General features: G+C 41.5%; 1 protein-coding gene across 1 annotated transcript in view; it reads left to right on the plus strand.

Moving 5' to 3' along the window:
• Window positions 1–5454: 5454 nt before the first annotated feature.
• The window catches only part of LOC124311773 (protein sax-3-like), a 42172-nt gene continuing 30024 nt past the window's right edge, over window positions 5455–17602 (plus strand). The window contains exon 1 of the mRNA XM_046776115.1: window positions 5455–5581. The gene's annotated coding sequence lies outside the window, so the exon portion shown is untranslated. The remainder of the gene's footprint in view (window positions 5582–17602) is intronic.

A 17602-nucleotide genomic window follows, 5' to 3' on the forward strand; every position in this document is an offset into this window, starting at 1 on the left:
ACATCCACTCGTACAATTATGGGCTCGGAGAATGTCAAGTTTCCTCGGCGGAACACGAAGCGGCAAAGCAGCAAGGAGGAAGTCTATATCCAACAGAAGAAGAAGAAGAAAACAAAAGAAAAAGTAGAAAGAAAGAAAGAAGAGGTGCGGAGCTCTGGCGCATACCAAAAATAAAAAAAGACTTGATATATTTATATTCCAAGATAGAGAGAATGAGCTGACGAAAAATAAAATAAAATAAAAAGGATGTGCAGGGGGGTAAAAGATCAATATTGAGGCTCTTGCTTTATACATATGGAGGAACGCGCTCGAGTCCAACAAAAAGGAAAAATAAGAAGAACTAGATAAAAAGAGGATATGGAAATGTATGGATAAATATGCGACCGAGCTATAGAGAACCCCGCGATATCACGATCTGATTTCCAGACCCCGCCGGCCTGTGGCTGCTGTTGGGGAAAAAGTTTACAGACCTCCGACAGAGTGTGCGGTGGGATTTTATTTTTTATTCTGTGAGAGACTAATCAATGAAACTACACACGTCGTTACACACACATTCTGTACACTGTTATTTATCGATAGACACGATGAAATGATGATGGGACAGCGTTTGACGTTTTGATTTGAAATCGAAATGATTGATCAACACATTTAAGACTCGCCTGTCCAGATTGGGTTATTGCGTCACTGATAACACGGCGCATTTCCGCTTCTCTCTTGTCAAGCGCAATTTACCGCTGGCCACAAAACGAGCGGCAAAATTATTTTTATTTGATCGTAAATAATATTTTCTTTTTCGACTATGATCGAGTCAGCTCCTCCTCATCTCCGGCCATGTTTGTGCTGACGCCATTACCATTGATGGGCCCTTTCCCCCCTTCTTTCTTCGACAAAATTGAGTGCATACACTTCATTCGGTAAAAAAACTCCCGACTGCGGTTATTATTGCGTCATTCCCGCCGCCGCCGCCGTCATTCTAAACGTTCATTTATGGGCATATTGACTCAAGAGACGCTCAACGTCTTTCACCTGTTTTACGCGTGTGCTGCAGAAAAATCTGTGGGTCGGGGTTTGTATAATAATACAAACGGAGAGGGGAACATGTTTCTCTTCAACAAAAATGGTGAAATAAAAATTCAAAATCTTCCATCCACCCCAAAATAAAATTAAAAGGCGATAGTTGCGAAGAAAGACTCGAGTATCGAAGAAGAAATTGCCGTCCAACATTTCGTGTTTTTCATGTTCATTATACGACGACGGTTTAGGTATATCCCCCCTTTTGATATGCAAACAGTTTAGCGATATGTTGTTCCTGCCGAGCCCTTTTTCCGTCTCATATACGTGCACGAGAGAAGGAATTTACGACCAGTGCTGTTGTTATTATATTCATATCTTTTTGGGGGGCTCTGTGGTTGTTGTGGTTATTTGTGCTGTTGTCTGCGCCCCCAAAATTTTAACCTATTGAAATAGTTGGATGGCTCTTTTGTGCCAGCACGATGGAGGAAAATGTTCGATTGGGAAAAAAAAGGTGGAAGATCTCTCCGCAGCAACAGGGCCCCAATGGCCCCATAGAAACGGCGTGTTTATGTTAAAACGCTCGGCTGCATTCAGCATCTCAGAGAGCCGACGATAGGAATAAGAAATCATAAGAACTACAGCACACAACACGTTGTGGCTTTATTGCGAGTTTAAGAATGTGCTGGGAAAAAAGGCGCAACGAAAAGAATGAAAGAAACATTTCGGTAAAATGAGAAATAAAATAAATACAAAGAGTCGACGCTGTTTTTTTCGGCCGACTATGCGGGAGTTTTCTTGGGGTTCTTTTGTTCAAATCAACAGGGAATAACATCGTTTCGTCTACACAGCAGCCGGATTCTGATGCTGAGATGATTGTACATAGTACAGCCATCTGTAGCCATGGCGTCACGGTCGTCGTCGTCGCGTGGGAGAAATCAGAAAGAAAGAAACGGGACGGGTATACACTATCACGAAATGAAATCAAAAGTGCAGCACGCGGGAATCATCCAGCAGTCGCACTTTTCGACTGTGTTCTGTTGCTGCTGGATGTAATATCGACGAATTCAATTGCCTTTCCCAACCGATTGCATTTCCTGTTTTGTATAGCGGGGCTGTCTGGGTTATTATTATTGTGTTGTTGCTAGTTCAGTAGATTTAATCCGAGTCTAATATACCCTCTCACAATAAGTCACATGTTTTCTCAGCTATTTGAAATTGATACTGATTTAACAGATTACCCCTGCGCCTACATATATACTGGGTCCGTCCAAAGTATGGGACCGTAAGTTTACTGAAGCCCTAATGTAGCAAAAGGGCCGCTTTTCCCTGTGTGTGCGGTTTTTCTTATTTTAACAAGACGAGGAAATACACAATGAGACGATCTGATATTCCGGCCACTCTTCAATGAACACGCCGCCGAAGCCACAGCACAGAGACTCGAGAGAGAGACTCGAGTTAGGCAATTTTTATGACTAGACAAGACCCAAGCGGCTGCAGATTATTACAGGACGTCTGTGCCTTGAACGGCCTAAAAACCCATGTAACATTGTGTCTGTGTCTGTTAAAAGATTTAGCATATAACTATAGAGACAAGCGTGCTGCTGCACCGGCGTAACATCACAAAGAAACGCACACACATCAGGTACGGCTTATAGATTGCACAATAACAGCATATTGATGGGCCAGCAGCGATCGCTAACGAGTCTCGACTATATTATATACAGCCGGGCCAGCAGTCAGCTCTTTTAGCATAGCTAATGACTATAGCTTTTCATGGCTTTTGTTTTTAGAGTGCCGAACCATGGACCATCTTTTTTAGTCTCCTAGACAATCATTTTTTTCTTATTTTTCTTTCTCAAATAAAAAAGTCGAGAGAATCGTGAAAACTTAATTGAATAGGTAACGAAGACGCTGGCAGTTTCTAATGGCAGTCGGCTCTAAGTTGGAAAACTGAGACTGACGTTAAGAGAAATGAGATTGCCATCAGCTGATCAATGCCAACATGTCACTCTCATATAAGAAATAGACTGGGTAATCGTGTCAAATTCTCACCGGTTTATCCTGCGCGCCATAATAGAAGCGAAAAAAGTAAAATGTCATTGAATGTCACGGCGCATGGCTGGCATCTACCTTGATTATCTAATGGAAAAAAACGAACGCTGAACACTGCTGTTGTGTGCCCTGCTGCCTAATCATGAAGTGCATTGCATTAGTTGGCTCGACATTTCGTAATAGAGCTTGTCTCCGCCTCTATGCCTCTCTCTCTATGAGCTATTATAAACAAACACACAGGGAAAAAGGAAGGAGAAGCTATACGAATCTATACGAATTCCCATTTGTGAGAGTGTCTACTACTACACAGCCGATGGTCTTTACGTGTTGGGACGTCAGTGAAATCCCGCAAGAGGGGGGTATAGACGCTGTATATTTCCTTTTTTTTCACCAGCAGCAGCAGTGCGCCTGTTGTTTATACATCTAGACGTGAAGCTATTCAGGTGGATGAGCATCATCACCGGCAACACGCGCGTGCGGCAGGAAGTAGAAAATAAAAGAAGAAGAGCGAGAGAGGTGGATATATATAACTGATCAATATTAAAGGCGCCTTTGTCGATGTGCAGCACGCAATAGACATTCAAGGCGACTACACATATCTAATATGCTATACGCTGTGTATGAGAGAGACAGAAGAAAAGCTCCAAGTTGCCGGGCAGGCCGGCTGGGAGGTGCGCTGAAAACGTCGAGAAAAAGTGGAAAAAAAAAGAACTTGAGTGGCCACTGAATAATGAATGACAAAAGCCGGTGAGGACGACGAGGCAGTAGAAGTAGAAGAAGATGCGGAACCCGCCATGAAAGCGCATCAGAGAGTCTATATTCCCCTCCGCCGAATATTCCGTCGCAACCAGTATAATAAAAGCAATAATGAAACGAGCTTTCGCCCTATATAGTGTCTACCATCTCCGCTGCTGCTGCCTTATATTCCATCCATGAGAGATATATTAGCGCACGGCGCTTTATACATGCATCGCGTATGTTGCGGGACCCCCTCCCGTATATAGACTTTAGACGACAAGACGGATATTGTAGAATGCTACGTATACATCTAGAAACGCAATTCTTGAGCCTCTCGTTCTCTCCTCCTCGGCGGCGCCCATCTCATTATTTGTATTGCTCCCGAACCAACGGATTTGATTACACAGTACGGCAACTGATGCTGCTATTTTACCTTAGTTCCTTCTATAGATATATGTGAGTACACACAAATCCGGCAGCACAGTCAATAATTACACAATTTCATTTCGACAGGCAGAATTCAAATTTTAAAGCTCCTGCTGCTGCACATATCGTATTGTCGAATTTCAACCGGTATACTGGTTATTCCCTGGAAGCCCTGAGAGTCCTATGAAGGGTCTTATTACATTGGGCCGGTCTTAAAGTAATTACCTTTGCACGGGTTTCGTGCCAATTTGTATTTGTATTTTTATGTGGACTATGGTAGGGGGGGGGGGCTCAGTGTAACTTGTTCACGAACTATTAGATACTTAAATAATCCCAATCCGTTCAGCTGTCGAAGATGTCGAGAGCTAAACTGAGAAAAAAGGTTTGATCGTTTTTGATTGGTTTGTTTAATTGGGAAAAGGGTCGATTTTTTGAATTGCTATCGATATCTTAAGCTAATTAGAATATTAGTGTCGTCTGCTTCCATAGTGTTAAAAGTTTCATTCATGGTGTGCTATGGTTTCTGTGGTTTCAGCATGGTTTCAGTTTTGGCTAATAAAGACTAAGAGACAAAGTTTAAGATTTCAAAGCAAATGAAACGTTACGTGGCTGCACGAAAAATAGCAGTACAAATCAAATTACAAAAATGTGATCGTCGAGTAAACTCAAGTGTCGTGGCTCTGTAAAAGAATCGCCAAAATCACACTCCATGCTTTTGGGCGGGTAAATAAAATGAAGTTTACAAAAAGAATGATGATGGGAGCTTAAGTAAAAGAGTAAAACCTGTTCCAAATTTTTGAATAGTTACTTTCTGACTAGTTTTTACTGCATTTAACTATCATTCATGATGTAAGCCTTCTGTCAATTCATGTGGCAGCGTTTTTTCACATTGTCTAACCTTTTTCTTTGTGCAGATTTGAGTCCTGAACCACAGCCAACGTAACAACAAGATATTCCACTTTTGCTTCTGCTGCACCTGTCATCACAGCAACAATCTCAGCATCATCATTTGGGTAAATTATTTTCAATACTTTTATTCCTGTGACTTGCCAGTTAATGTTTCATTTTCAACTTTGCCTTACTTGTTGTCTCAAAATTTTTCGTAACCCAATTTTTATTTTTCATTTAGATAAACAGCATCCCTGTTGAATGGAGATTCTACCGATGGCCGAGCTACGTATCTTTTCCTTCGTCTCCCTTCCATTAAATGTCCTCGTGTACACTTCATGTGAATGTGGGTGTATTCACGAGGACCCCCTTTTCTCCCTATCCCGACTGGTGAATTCAACTTTTCGGCGGATGGATGGAGCACTTGTGGAAGGATGCCTGGCTGCATTTCCCAGGCTCAAAGGTAGGAAAAATCTATACTCTATCTTTCCTTATTGACCATTGAGTGGGCGTTGATTATAAATCGTTACCGAGTACGATCACTCCTGAGATATATGCGGTTATTGACTGGAACTGTTTTCTCTTGCCGTTTTCGTTGACATTAAATAGCTCAGAATACGTAGAATGACTGAGATCAGGGCCATCAGGCTTGTTTTTTTCCCCAAAAATATTTCCAATTTGAATTGTTCAATCAAAGTGCAACTAGGAGATTTTATTGAGTGAGAGGGGGACCTTCCGCCACACTGCGTGCAACTCCTTGTATACAGATGCTGGTCGGTCATTGTCGGTTTACCGGTTTTGATTGCAGTTACTTTTTTTTTTGGTTCTTCTTTCCGGGAAAGGAGAATAGAACAACTGAACATTGTACTGCGCACACGTTGATTGTTTGCGCTGCACTGATGATCCGCAATCGATCGGTCGTTAGTTTTTTCGTTTGAACAGGAAGAGATGAGACATAAATATCTACAGCACAATGGGACTTTTGTTGCCATTGTGGTACGGTACGGATCATCCACACTAGACTTTTTCTTTCTTTTTTTTTCCCGTTTTTTTTCGGGAAAGAATAAAAGGGTACCGTGAATTTTTGATTCTTTTTTTTTTCTCTGTGTGTGTGTGTGTACTGAAATACCGGTTTTTTATTTTGGCGGCGTGTTGCTTTTGTGGCGCCCTGTTTATTTCCCTGCGTTTCTTTCATTTCTCTCCTCCATTCTCGCTGTTCCATCAAAGGATGTGATGATGATGACTTGTCGACTGATGAATGATGATCGAGTGGCTAAGCATTACAGGATCACGAGCTCATCGGTTGGGCTTCTGGAACTTGCTGGCCGACTAAAAAAAAAAATTAGAAATAACAGCTGTTTTTCTTATTTTTATTTTAAAACCCCGCTGGCGGTGTATTTACCAATATGCACGGAGATTATATGCTTTTATAAATGTTGACGGTATGGCATCTGTTGTTTTAGCTCCTGCCAGTTGCTCTGATTGGATTACGTATTAGGCTGGGGTCCCTGAATATTTCACTTTTGCCTTGTATAACTTAATGAGAATAGATTGCCTTTTACCACCCAACGAATACGGTACCTACTATAGAGCTGACCAGCTAGCAGTCTGATGCCACGAAACGGCAATCATGAAAGGCCATGGCGTGATATGAAGATGCCGTTCTCATTAAAGCAACCGACCAGCCAGTCTCCCGGTTGCAATAACCCCCAACTCATCTACACAACCCCACCCTAGTATAAGATCTCTATCGTCGTCGTCTTGGCCGGGCATGATGTAGATCGGGGGCGAGCATTCACGCACAAGTTGATGGCCCAGCCCAGCACACCAATAACATCGGCCAGCAAACTTGTGCGCAACGATAATCAGCAGCCCAAGTGAATTAATTGAGGAATTTCCCCGAGAAATTCGTGAGGGGATTCCGTTCAAGTTGACAATTTCCGCATCTCTCAAGTCGTACGTTTACGATTCTTCCAGTCTAACATCCATGTCAGAAAAGATGATGGCAATCACACACAAAGCTCTATGACTTGAGCCTGTAGGTAGGTGCCTTGTAAGGGCATCTGAATAACATTGAGACGACGGGCAACGCTTTTAAATAAATAAATGTTTCGTTTGGAAAAAATACAAAGTCAAAAACCCTCCGCTTTGTCTTTCAACAGTTTCCGATGACGCCAGGGAATAGTAAAAAAATCTCCCGGAGCTTGTGGAAATAATCACATGCCGATGTGAGGAGACCCATTGACACGCCACATTTTTTGGGGGGTGTTTTTTTTAATATTTTTTCTCCCTGGAATAAAATTCAAAAGGTTTTTTATTTTAAAAAGGACGATCGTGATTCGGAGTAGAGGGTTAAAAACTGTATAAAGAAAATATTTATTGACATCTCTAGTCGTATCCGTTTTTTTTATGGTTGACCGTTGACAATTTACCTGTTGGCCGCGGTCCTTTTTCTGATACTTTTTTCGGTTGTTTTCTCTAGTCTCATTTGATTCTCTTTTAGTGGCGTTTCACGACCCGTCTAGAGTGTCAGACCGCGGTGTGAACCTTTTTTCTTCTCCCCCCTCTGCATCTCTCTTCACTTTTGTGCTTTTCTTTTTTCCACCGGAAACAACCCAATACATAAAAATAACAAAAAGAAAAACCGCGATGGAAAATGGTAAATCGTCTGACGCCATTTCCATATTTCTATTTGTTACTGCGTGTAAATGCAAAGCCAAAAAGACACAGGAGAAAGGAGACAATGTTTCAAGTAATTCAATCGTCTAATCGTTAATTCCCATGTAGTACTTCCGTTCAAAAAACCCGAATCGAAATGTACATTACCACATTTTACAAAAAGCTTTTTTCAAATTGCATCAGGTACACAAACAAACACTCGAATCTTTGACATGTTCACTCCCTTTCTGTAATACTTGAAAGAGTTTAGGTCTAATCCCCGCTTGTGTCGGGGATGTATTTTTCCCGAATGTGGGTCATTTGAGAGTCGTCCGGTTGTACGACGCCGGTGGTAAGGCGATACGCCCGGAGCCCCGGGAAAAACGAAAAAAAGGGAAAAACGAACGCGTAATCAAATCTACTGGCGGAAAAATGTGAAGCAACCAGGTGTGAATAATTCCAGGAGGGATGAGGAATAAGAAAATAATTTAATCTCCTATACGCTGTTGTTGTTGTACACCGCAAGTAAAAAAGAAAACAGGAATCTCTTTTTCTTCTTTTCGGAATGAGTTTCTCATCGTCTTTCCGTTTCATTCGAAAGTTGTCTGTTGTGTGTGTACACGCACTCACGTCTTTCAATCTGTCTTGCTTATATACAGCGTACTAGACACATCTGAGTGTGTGTATGTTTTTCAATCAATTAAGCACAGCTCAACCGTGCGATAATGGATCGATTTGGCGGATTGTTATTTCCTTTGGCTGGATGGCCCTGCTGGATTGTTCTTTTGACTTTTATTTTCTGTCTACGGTTGCCTTTTCTCATAACTTTGATGTATAAGTTGGACCGAAATGTTCACGTCTCTCATCCCCTGTCTCTTTATCAAGGGGGAAAAAACCCAAATAGTTTCGGCGTGTCAAACTTTTTCTTCTTGTGGCCTCTCGCTCTTGTGCTCATCCGACTTTTGTCAGTTCAGCCAAGCTTTTGTCTTCATCACGCGTTCAAACCGGCCCGTATTGTTCTCGATCTAATCTGTCGGGTCAGGGAGAATTTTTCCCTCCCCCCTTTTTTGGGTGGGTGGGTGAGGAGATCGAAGACGTTCATCAATAAATTTTAATCTGATTGGAGACGCTATCAGATCGGGGGGATATTTGAAATTGTCTCTTTCTCGGGTTATTCGATTGATGGGGGACGCGATACGACAGACAACCCGATTGTTTTCTATGGAATTTTTATCTATCGATTTCTACTGGTCCTTGGGATGAATGTTGTGCAGAAATTGTTAACACAGGGAAATCGACACAAGCCAATTAATTAGCGCAAGTGAGAAACATGGATAAATCAATAAAATTGGCAATGGAGTAGAGAGAGGTCTGGCGTCAGACGCTATTCCAGACCAGACGACCATGATGAATGGATGGCAACGCGTGTTTTCACAAAGTGCCATACATATGTTAAAGTAATGGGATGATGAATGCATCGGGAAATTTGCCAATATGCAAGTCGCCCCCCGTATATCCTGTCTGCTGCTTTTATATAAACAACTTGTTTATTATATCTGACGACTGAATGACTTGTTGACTTTTGATATCCGATCTATCCCGTATAAAGTGGACTTGCACTTCGATTTATATAACCGCGGGAGTGGCTGGCGGGCGGGCGGGCGGGCGAGTGGGTGCTTGGTTATCGCTCAATTTTACAGTTCACCCGTCTTGAAATTTCATGCTCCAACTGATTCATGCTCAACGGGTAATTCACCCAAAAAGCATCAGTGAATATTTTTCCAAATTCTTCTAATAACTTGATGGAGACGATAATATGTGGCGCAGGTATAATATAATAGGGGGATAGAACGCCGACTGAATTTCCACCATCCGAAATCTCCGCCAACATTTTGTACATAGATAAAAGCAAAACGTGAATACCAACCCCCTGTAAAATGAATGCAATGGAGAGAAAATGCCATCTGTTGCTTGGCTACCGTCGTCTTATAGATCGAACGATTTGGACAAGTGGTTTTTGGGGTCCCCAGATTTCTTGTTTAAAAGAAAAATCCAACGGCAGCAGCAGCTCCCTGGCGCACATGCAACGGGTGCATGTGCGTGTCACCAATCGGCCCAATAGGCAACAACCGGCAACAACGACGAGGGGACTCGGAAGAAATTCCGATTGCATTAGAGAGAGAGAGAGAAACTTGTTATTATTATTCTTTGGCTGGCCACGGCTGGTTGGCGTGTCTGTGTGTGTTTGTCCGTTTTGTTCTTTTGATTCCTTTTTACGTGCACCGGAGTTGCGGGTTTTTCTGGTGTGCCGTTGTTGGTCGGTCGGTTGGTTGGGCCATTTTGTTTCTCTGCTGCTGTTTCTTTCTGCTGTGAATAATGCGATCGAGTTGAACACATGTTGGCATACAAACAACTAGCTCTTTTTGTCTTTTCTAATCTTTTATACTTTTCTGGCTGTTGTGGCTGCAGTCCGTCCGCTACGGCTGCCCGCTTCTACACTGCCTCATGTTTAGATTAATGACAGGCCAGTCAGGCCACACAGCATCGGCTTGCCAGCAGTTGAACTCGCCGGGGTTCAAGAGGTCGGACCTCACAGCCCACACACACCAACACCCAAAAAAGAAGCTTTTCAAGTCCCGAGGCTACGTGCTGAATGGAGACATTGATCAAGAGAGTCTCGGCTGTTGTCTATGGAGCAGCCCATGGGGTGATGCAGCAAAACGTCTTTGTCTGGCCACACATTGCCCAGTGATTTTGACTCTGTTGTGGCCGTCTATCACTTATAATATTCTTATGGTTGGCTTTGTTGGATGTGTGTGTGTGTGTGGGAGCGTCTGATGTTTTTCACAGGGGGGAGCGCCGCCGTTCTTATATTTAGTTAGCTCTACAAAATATGAATGTGCGGTGTATACTCCCCTCCTTGTGCTATGGGTTTTAATTTTCCAACAATCAACACGGAATGAAATGGAATCAAACATCAGGAATGGCAAGCCAAAGAGAGGGAAAACAAACAAATAGCTGTCGAGAGTTTGGCTGGGCAACACCTTGAGTCAATTTGTTCGTTCCTTTTTTATATTAAATAAGAACCAAGAGGCAAACATTTCAGGAGAAGAAGACAAACAAATGGGACGGACTTGACGGACATTCACGACTGACATAACCAACAAATGCGACCGTCGTCGTTTTTATTTTTTTATTTTTATGGTCCAAGTCCAAATTGGCGCGTTAATTTCCACACACTTGATTACCCCATTATTTCGTTGAATCGACACTGCCGTACGGTATATCTATTTAGCCATTGACAGTTTCATATGTAATCAATGGCAACTGTATAGCGGCTGGAGTCAAATTCCAAATGGGAAACCACTGGACTTTTGGCTATGGGCTTTCTGTTGGAATTTTTGGGTATAGGGCGGCCAGCAGCACTATGTGGTGGATAGGCGACGATGGCACACTTTTATTTTTATTTTTCCGTTGCTTTTTTCCAGGTGTGTGCCCGGTGCAATCTGATTGACCGACGGGCGATCCATTCATTATTATTTGATATTTTCTATATCCCCCCACTCACTTTCTCTCTTTTCTCTTTCTTGCGCCATTGAAGTTTTGATCCACGAGTCCGATACGGCACACACAAATATATATGCGTCCATTGCGTCACATCCGACAACTGCGCACGAGTCGATACTTTCAACTCCCAATTGTCTAATTAAAGTGACACATGTGAAGATGTTGCAGATTCGATAAGAGACTCGCTCTACTCGGGCCCGGTTACATAACCAATGGCTTTGCGCTTGGAGACGAAATTGGCACCGAATTTGGACAATTTGATTAAGAGATTCGGTGACGTCATCGACACGCACCATCACGGTCGTCTGTGCGTAACGAGTTGTCTGTAGATCTCTTCCATATCCAGAGATGCCATGCAACTAACTCGATAGGCACACACACGACACGCACATGGACAAACCCGAATTCAGACCGAATAGGCAACAACACGAAACATAACAGTTTAGACAATTTCCAAATGGGAATGTCTCCCGTCTCCATGGACAAACAATACGTAAATCTTTTCTTTTTCTTTCTTTCTTTCTTTCCTCTCTCTATATGCACATTCCCGGAAAAGTAGTATAAGCCACCGCCGTCCGGGTATACATTTAAATACATCGTATATAAATAGGGAAAAAGGGCTCCTAAAACAAAAGGAAAGTATATCCAAGTACTGTATATCTGCTGTATTATGGGCATTCCATTGTGGATCTACCCCGAGCACGTCTGAATGCCGATCAAAAGAAAAAGTCGAAAATGTTACAGGCACGACAACTGGGCGCAACATTAAAAAACGGGAAATAAAATTAATGAGTTTTTCTCTGCTCCTGCTGGATGGAGCTCCTTTTTGTTTTAACTACAGGCTCAACAGTCTTATCGGTGGGCTTCCTCTTGTTCTTCTTACCCTCTTTGCGAAATAGAGAGAAAAGCAAACAAAATAACAAGCTGTCGCGTGTGTGGATGTAGGAAGGACGGACTTGTTGGTGCTGTGTCCTTATGGTCGTTGGCGGCGTTGGCGGACTATAGTCTATAGAGATGGTGTGTGCTCGGGTTTGTCCGTCCCCTCCTTGTTTATTCATCCGAGTGAGACAAATGACATACAGACAGACAGCAGCAGCAGCAGAGCTCACAGTCGAGAAGATGAGAATATGAAAAAGGCCAAGTCTCCTGAGACGGGGGGAGAAAAATATGAGCCGAGGTCTTTTTAGCCACCCTCCCTAAAAGAAGAAGAAGAAGTTGATCATCCACAAGAGTTTTCTCTCTTAAGTAAGTCCTTCCTTGTTTTGACTGGGGAGATATGGGAGGCCGAGGTACTGGAACGAGTGACAAACCCAAAAAGGGCCAGCAGACGAATTAAGAGGCGGCTGTGCGTTGGCCATCAAACGACAACCGGAAGGAAGTTACCCTGTCCAGTTAGCGCTCAAAAAGAAAACCCACAATCTTTGCGATTTTTCCTTCAATCAAGACAAAGAAAAAAGAATAGACAGCGGCGCAAACAGCGTCGAAATGTCTCGCGGGAGACAAACACAGGCGCGGATGTCTTGTAGCTTCCGAAAAATGGACTTAACAGTCACGTCAATTGTTCTACTTTTGTGTGTGTATAGGGCCAAACACAGTCCAAAGTACGGTACCTACTCTTTTTCAGACTTTTTCTCTTGTGGGGGTCGAACAAAGGCAGGATACATCATCTGGCTGCTGCTGCCGCTGTGCATAACCCAAAAGCAGACGCCGATGCAAAACCCTAAAGAAAGAAGGAATAAAAGACGACGAGTATATAGTCATATAGAGGGGAAAAAACGTGACGCATTTCGGTGGCGGTGGCATTTCATTCTCTTCTCTCTCCCCTCTCTCTTCTTGTGTTCCTTGTGCCGAGACGCCGACCGTCGCCACCGCCGATCTGAAAACGGAGGGGAATAGTAGACGCCATCAAGTTCGCCGAGGTTATCTTCTTTTCTTTCAACGCCATAGATTCCCCAGCACCCCACCCCACCCCACCGCCGTGTATACCTCATCACACTACTACACCCTATACTTCTCTTAAGTTGTTGTCGTACGATCTTTTTATCAGCTGCCATCCACTTGGCTGCCGTCGTCGCCACCGCCACCGCCGCCAACATATCGATCAGCGTCTTGTTTCTTTTTTCGCGGGGGGGTTTTCTTCAACTGATTTAAAATTGACCGCCACCGTCGAAATACCTTTTTTCAATTGCCAAGTCTTTTCTATTCTTTTTTCATTTATTGAATAGCAACAGAATTAAAAAGGGAATGTATCAACGGAATTTTAAAGTATGGTCATTTGCTAAGCGCTTCAAATTCAATTTTTTTTTTGCAATCAATTAATTCCACTCGTATGTTGACAATAACAAAAATCTGTTTTTCATTTAATTGAATTAATTAAAAAGCTATTAAATATCTGTCAACTACGACTAGGTTGATTATTTCATTCGACTAATAAATTATTTTTCAAAAATATCACGCCAAAAGATTTCTACCAGAAATTCGAAACGTAAATAGAACGCGTATTACAGCAAATTTTTATTGAAGTGGCGTTAATTTTTGATTTTGTTAATGCGCAATATATATTCAGAAGAGGTAAAATGCCGAATTCTGTTTTTATTACGACGTGATCTGAAAAAGAAACCAAGATTATATTCAGGAAGGTGATCTACTGTTATTTGAGGAGTTGCCACTTCTGGAAAGCTGGATCACATGGATATTCTGTGGAAATCATGATATCCTCATGCACGATTGCAAATTTCTAGTTCTCTGACGCACATATCCCCCACATAGCCCATGCTATTTTTCCCAATAGAGGCGGTAAATTTGTTGAGCCAATTACAGAGCAACACGTTGATGAAAAACTCTGCTACCTGATCTTTTGACTCCACCCCACACCTGTGCAATGACGCAATCTATACGTGAATCGCATCGAATTGGGCTACAACTCACATTATTAGTTAATAGTATACTGTTGGCTTCGGTCTTGAAAGGTAAGAATCTCAATCCTATTAAAATACTGTTTGCGTTTTTGGGGGGTTACAAAACACTGTTAAAAAGGGTTTTCCATTTAGAGGAACTTACATGTTAATACCTTTGGTTTTAACCTTTAGTTTTATTTCATGAATAGCCTTTCTTCTTTTTTTTGTGTAAAGTAAAGTGTAGTAAAGTAAAGGAACCTTCTATTTTTGAATGTTTTTATTTATGAATAAAAAGAAGAGATATGTTTTTGCAAATAAAGTAGAAATAGGCTTTTATATCAAATTAGCGAAACTACTCTTAACCTGTAATTTAGTCCATGATTTGCCATTCATTTTGTGCTAGTTGAAAAATATGCATAAAATATTGTGAAAATATTAGTAATCGCCAAAACGGGAAAATAAATTTTGTTTTTTCAAATTAGATTTCAGAACGTTTTATCAATAGAAGAAACATGTGCAAATTCATTTAGGCCTAACTACAGCATTAGTACAACTGCTGTCGGCCAGCGTTTCATCTCCACGTGACCTCGGGTGCCCAAGAGAGAAAAGAAAGATCCGATCAACTCGAAGAACTATCGATCGATCGATACCTTCAAAAGAAACTGACCGAAAATATGATGTTGAAATAGCAAATGCTCTTCAGAGCAATGGTAAAAAGTCAAGATCTAAAAAAAAACTGATAGGTGTCTGTAAAAAATGAATATGGACTTGAACAAATTGGAAAAAACTTGAACAAATTGAGGAAATTGACAATCATCAAGTCTGCTGCCTTGTCTCTGTCTCTCCGATCAGAATCGATCCCGTTTGAGGACGTCTTCCTAACCGGAATGTGCAGGAAAAAAATATGCGTCAAGATGCGTGATATCCCACACAGTCACTCACAGGTTTTCATTTTATTTTATAGACATCAATCCCCAAAATGTCTATTCAATTTCTTTCTTGTATTCATTATTCATTATTTGCTCAAGTGTCTTTTATAATCAGCAGGTGCCAACCGTTCCGAGGCCGTGTGATTTGCTGAAATTCGTCGGGTTGACGACCAACAATCAATTCGTCACCCACTCGCACCCGGCACTCGGCCGTTGACGATTTTTATCGGTACAAAATCCAGTGCGTCGTCAATCGCCGAGGTTGAACGGAACCAAAAAACATTTCCAATTTGTTCAAGTTCATATTCATTTTTTACAGACAAAAATAAGTTTTTTTTTAGATCTTGACTTTTTACCATTTTGCTATTTCAACATCATATTTTCGGTCAGTTTCCTTTGAAGGTATCGATCAACTCCAAGGAGTTGATCGATGGTTCTTCAGGTTGATCGGAATTTTTATTCTCTCTTGGGCACCCGAGGTCACGTGGAGTTGAAACGCTGGCCGACAGCAGTTGTACTAATGCTGCAGTTAAGCCTAAATGAATTTGCATATGTTTTTTCTATTGATAAAACTTTCTGAAATGTAATTTGAAAAATAAAATTTATTTTCCCGTTTTGGCGATTTCTAATATTTTCACAATATTTTATGCATATTTTTCAACTAGCAAAAAATGAATGGCAAATCATGGACTAAATTACAGGTTAAGAGTAGTTTCGCTAATTTGATATAAAAGCCTATTTCTACTTTATTTGCAAAAACATATCTCTTCTTTTTATTCATAAATAAAAACATTCAAAAATAGAAGGTTTACTTTACACAAAAAAAAGAAGAAAGGCTATTCATGAAATAAAACTAAAGGTTAAAACCAAAGGTATTAACATGTAAGTTCCTCTAAATGGAAAACCCTTTTTAACAGTGTTTTGTAACCCCCCAAAAACGCAAACAGTATTTTAATAGCATTGAGATTCTTACCTTTCAAGACCGAAGCCAACAGTATACTATTAACTAATAATGTGAGTTGTAGCCCAATTCGATTCGATTCATGTACAGATTGCGTCATATTATACAGTGCTTTTTTTAGCTCTTGACTTTTTTCCATTTTGCTATTTCAACATCAGTATTTTTGGCCGGGTTCTTTTGAAGGTTTCGATAACTGTAAGGAGTTGATTGATAGTTCATTTTGTTGATTTCATTGGGTTTTTTTTTTTTCGTTTTGGGGCACCCAAGCCCATGTGGAGTGGAAATATACATATTTCAAATTATTTTCTTTCTTTTTATTTTTGGCGAAACGAGCGCAATTGAATATATATACGGTGGCTCCATTCATTCCCATTGAATGGATGACATCATCTCAGGGAAGTGTGGTGTACACTATAAACTGCGGTTGTTATTATTGCTGGACAGTGCTGTGTGTACGATTTATGCGCCATGACCTAATCGAGATGAGAAAAGAAAAAAAGGGGAACAAGACGGACGAGATGTGAAATGCCTCATTTAGGGATAGAGCTGACAAGTCGCCATATTCCTTTTTATGGCGTTTGCTGGATGTTATACATATATGAAAAAACTATGAAAGGCATTCGCAAGTGGCACGGAATAGCCAGCCGGCTAGCCAGACGGACTGTGGCAAAAAAGAAATAAATACAACACAGTCTATGTGGACGAGGAAAAGAAGGAGACTATACTACGCCAATAGAGCACGTTATATCCTTTTTGATATTTATACAAAAATGTTGCAATATGTTTGATAAAAGAGTCTCGCCATCCTATTGCGGGATGTGTACACTTGGAAATTTAAAGTGACTCTGTTTTTTTTTAAATTTTTCTCGAGTGTCGCCGAGTGTCGCATTACAACCAGAAAATATTCCTATAAATTGTGCTGCATTACATTTTCTGTCTAGTTTTTAAATTTTGACTGGCGCTGCCATCACCTAAAATGGCAATGTCGAGAAACAAGTGCGCCGCTTGAACCCCGACAGTCCAACATTCACGTTGATATTCTGGCGACCAAGGGCGAAAGAGGTTCTTCCTCCGCACGCTCCAACGAGTCGCGTGTATCAGTTGCATTTTCCTTTTTATTTTTATTTTATTTCTTTTTCCGGCTATTTTCAGCTAAAAAGAAAAGAAAACGGGAAAACCATAGACACTACAGCAACACCGGACTTTAGTTTTTTAATGGTCTTTTGAGCCCAAGTCCATTCTCTTGTGGAGGGGTTATAGAACGCGCGGGTGGTTTGAAACCAACCCAAGAGCGCCCAAAAAATAATAATACAGTTTAGTTTTTTCTTTTGGCCCCCCCCTTGGCTGTTTTTCTCTATGTGCGTCTGGTATTTGGATCAATTTGCGCACAGCTCTCAAAAGTCTGTGTAGAGGAACGGCCGTTTGGTGGTGTGGCTGTTTGGCTTGGTGGGGAGGGTGTAAGTGCTGGGGAG

Source organism: Daphnia pulicaria, chromosome 8 (genome assembly GCF_021234035.1).
Source record: "Daphnia pulicaria isolate SC F1-1A chromosome 8, SC_F0-13Bv2, whole genome shotgun sequence".
Taxonomy (NCBI): domain Eukaryota; kingdom Metazoa; phylum Arthropoda; class Branchiopoda; order Diplostraca; family Daphniidae; genus Daphnia; species Daphnia pulicaria.